The sequence below is a fragment of the Drosophila santomea genome, chromosome 3R (genome assembly GCF_016746245.2).
Source record: "Drosophila santomea strain STO CAGO 1482 chromosome 3R, Prin_Dsan_1.1, whole genome shotgun sequence".
NCBI lineage: Eukaryota > Metazoa > Arthropoda > Insecta > Diptera > Drosophilidae > Drosophila > Drosophila santomea.
The window spans coordinates 1,642,968-1,646,829 of record NC_053019.2 but is presented as its reverse complement, the minus strand read 5'-3'; the positions used below and the strand labels follow the sequence as shown (position 1 = coordinate 1,646,829).

Below are 3,862 nucleotides of genomic sequence, written 5' to 3'. Positions count from 1 at the left end.
TGGCAAATCGATAGAAATTTACAAGACTAATACAAAAATGAAAAAATATCAAAACATTTTTCAAAAGTGTGGGCGTGGCAGCTTTGGGCGGTTTGTGGGCGTTAGAGTGGGCGTGGCAAAATTTTTTTTGACAAATCGATAGAAATTTACAACACCAATACAAAAATGAAAAAATATCAAAACATTTTTCAAAAGTGTGGGCGTGGCAGTTTTGGGCGGTTTGTGGGCGTTAGAGTGGGCGTGGCAGCATGATTCGACAAACTTGCGCTGCGTCTATGTCCCTGGAGTCTGTATGCTTAATCTCAACTTTCTAGCTTTTGTAGTTCCTGAGATCTCGACGTTCATACGGACAGACAGACGGACAGACGGACGGACAGACGGACAGACGGACGGACAGACGGACATGGCCAAATCGACTCGGCTATTGATCCTGATCAAGAATATATATACTTTATATGGTCGGAAACGCTTCCTTCTGCCTGTTACATACTTTTCAACGAATCTAGTATACCCTTTTACTCTACGAGTAACGGGTATAAAGAGACTCCCGTTTTTTCTAAAACCTCCATTGTGTTGTCCAAAGTTGATTGTTTCATTTGCATTGTTGATGCCGCATGGCAGCTTTTTTATTACCTGCAATTTTATTTTGCGCGTTATTAAAGCGCAAGCACTTCTTACTAAAATGTGTGGATGTATCTGACGATTTTGTTGTTCCTTCTTCTGGAGCCTAAAAAACAGTCGGCGGATGTCGAGCGATGTAGGGGACTTTAAGCTTCTTTCCGTCTGACTGAATCGAACGGCCTTTTGCAGAGCTGAACCGCCCTTTCCTTTCTTCAGGCCCACAAAAGACCCCACAGAACCTCTTCAGACTTGCCCATAGAATTTGTATGAAATTTAAATACCTATTCAGTATTCAAAATGCGAGGCAACTGCGCAGAGACCTAAATACTTAAGTAGTTTCTCAGTGCTGCCAAAGACACACAGAGACACACAGGGCGACACAAGGCGACGCTTTCATATGCAGACACACGTTTTCCTCGGCGGAGGAGGCCCCAGATACAGATTCGTATTCGAAGTCGGATGCAGATGCCAGCAGACAGATATAGATACTCAGATACTCGGATACTCAGATAATCAGATACGAGCGGACATAGCGAGCTGGATTATGCCTCCCAGCTACGAGCACTTCAAATTGTGTTTGCCTCACGTAAGATTTAATCATTATTGATTTATTTTGTTTGGCTTTAATTTATGACGCCCGAGTAGGCCATCATTTTTTCTATACATCTTTCCCCATTCGCCTACTGCACAAGCTGAAATCAGGAGCGGTACGGGGTATCCGTAGTCGGGGCTTACCGTGGCTTACCCAGCTGTGCCATATTTCACCGGATGGGACGGCAGTGCAATATGCATTGTGGGCGTAATAACTAATCGAGACATGGTTGCGGGGTCCAATCATGAGCTTATCAGTTGTGGACTTATTTATGGAAAGTTGTGGAAGTGTATTTATAAAGTTCCAGTCATTTAATCATTAAATATTAAAGGGTTAACGACAGAAAGAAATCCTATGTGTAACTTTTTTCACTTACCTTACCTTTCAAGGTAAAACTTTAAGAGCCTTGCTCCTTAAGAGACTTGCCACTGAATTACGTTAGAAACTGTTTCAGTTTATGTAAACACAATTCTTCGCTTCCTGTGACCTGTTCTTATGCACCTGTTCCAATATGTTACTCAAGAAAAGAACCTTTGATTATATCCCCAGCAATGTCGTCGAGCTGAAAACTTTTCATCTTGGCTTCCTTCCCCATTCGGCTTAAGATTCTTGGATTTCAGCCAGTGGCAACTTAGCAGCTCCTCCCCCGTCGTCATGGCTGACAACCCTTGCAGGTAACCTTTCATTTAACATTAACCACCAAGTCCCAGCAGCCGACTATTCACTACCCCTTCGCCCGAGCTTCCACACAGAAACTTCAAACGGACAAAAAGGAAAATGTAACGCACCGAAACGCTCTTGTAACTTGCTATCCAGTTAAGTTAAAAGTTTTCGCTGGAGCAGAAACCGTTAATCAAAATTAATTACACATAACCAGTGGCAGTCCGCCCGCTCCCCGCACCACGTGCCCCTTTCCCGGCCGGAAAAGTACGTGCCACGCCCACATGCGACATGCAAACGAAGACAAGAAAAACGCCGAAGCAGCAATTGTAATTTACTTAATGAGCAACATTTAGTCAGACGACGAGTCCAGATGGTCATAATATAAAAGAATCGGCGGAGGGGGAGAAAACTACCATAGGATTGAGGGATGGCAAATAGTATCGGTGGTTGCTAAGTAAGTCAGACAATACCAGATTCTCGAACTATAAAATATGTAATATGTGCAATCTACGTCAGTGTTTGAATTTGGCGAATTATTAGCAGTATGTACTTTAAGCTATCTGTTAGCCATACAAAATTTTGAATTCAGAAATTATGAATACATATTTGACTTAAACATAAGAACAAAAAAAAATTATGTTTATTAATAATATATACTAAAAAATTAATGAAATTATCGTTGAATTTTCCTTTACTTTTGGGAATCAAAAATACACCTCGTTAATATGTATACTTAATATTCGACGTATCGAATTGCTTTACCATTAAGATCGACTGCAATCTTATGTGTGATCAGATCGTTGGCAGATAACCGCGCTTTGAAATTCTATTTTATAATAATTATAAATGAATAATAAATGAATAGTACATGAATAATATATGAATAATAAATGAATAATATATTAATAATAAATTAATAATAAATAAATAATAAATTAATAATAAATGAATAATAAATTATTGGTCATCTCTAGGTTGATCGTATTGGAAAAAGAGGTCCACGCATGGTGGACATGGGGTAACCGATGTCGCCAGTTGGCCACTGCGCAGTTGTGTAATTAAAGTTCGCATGACCAGGTGCGTCTATACCCCCAATCCGCCAGGGTGTTTACGGACCCAAAGACATCGACCTATCAACCCCAACCCGCTTTCACATGTTCTTGGCATTTAATGAGTGCTACGCACACGGAAAAGTATTGGCAAGTATTGATTTTCTATTCGTATGCGGTCAATTTATTGAACTCCCCAATTATATTATATAGCACTAACTTGATTATAACTGGGCTCCGCGAAGCTTTTAGTTGAAGTGGTAATTAAATATGAAACAGATGGATCAAGTGAGCATGGATCGAAATGTTTCAATAGGCAGATAACTAGATCATTGATTTAAATGAGTGAATATAACATCAGCCCAGCCAAAAGCATACGTTATTTAATAACATATTTCAATGTCTCTTTGGCACTTCCAACACCATTTCTCTGGGTGCACTTTGCAATTCTTCTCCTATCAAAGTCCCCTACCAAGTCTCGAACTCGAGGTTGAACTCGAACTATTGATGTGCGGCTTTTGTCTAAGCATCCGCGTCTTATGTCCGCAAGTTTACGGATACGTCGACTGCCATTTTCGCGTGCACGGCGTGTTCTAAACTGTGCGGCTGGTAAGTGGACATTAGGGGAATTCTGCGGATGCTATGTAGGCATATGTGAGACCTTATATAGAGCAGCTATTGACAGCCACTTGCCATTGCCATTCTCATCGAGTGGCAATCGAGGAGAAATCGCAGAGAACTCTGTGCTAAAAAAAGCAATTGCTTTTGACGGATGTGTGTTGGACTCTCCGCAAATGTACATAAGATGTTTGTTTCGCAAAATGGGCTCTTTCTTGGTGGAAAGCGTGGCCAGTGTGGAATCTTTACTGCGTTGAGTGCCGACTTTTGTACGTGACGAACTGAAATTTCATAAATGTTTGGTTAAAAACCCAGTAAC

General features: G+C 40.8%; 1 long non-coding RNA gene across 2 annotated transcripts; it reads left to right on the top strand.

Annotated features, from left to right (window-relative positions):
• The first annotated feature begins 1,025 nt into the window (after positions 1-1,025).
• LOC120452356 lies at positions 1,026-2,894 on the top strand. 2 transcript variants are annotated; one of them, XR_005616456.1, is made up of 3 exons: positions 1,026-1,207; positions 1,763-2,330; positions 2,851-2,894. It is a non-coding gene; the product is annotated as an uncharacterized LOC120452356 (long non-coding RNA). The 2 variants fall into 2 exon arrangements; XR_005616457.1 differs by lacking the exon at positions 2,851-2,894 and having other exon boundaries at positions 1,763-2,028; positions 2,091-2,351.
• Positions 2,895-3,862: the final 968 nt, after the last annotated feature.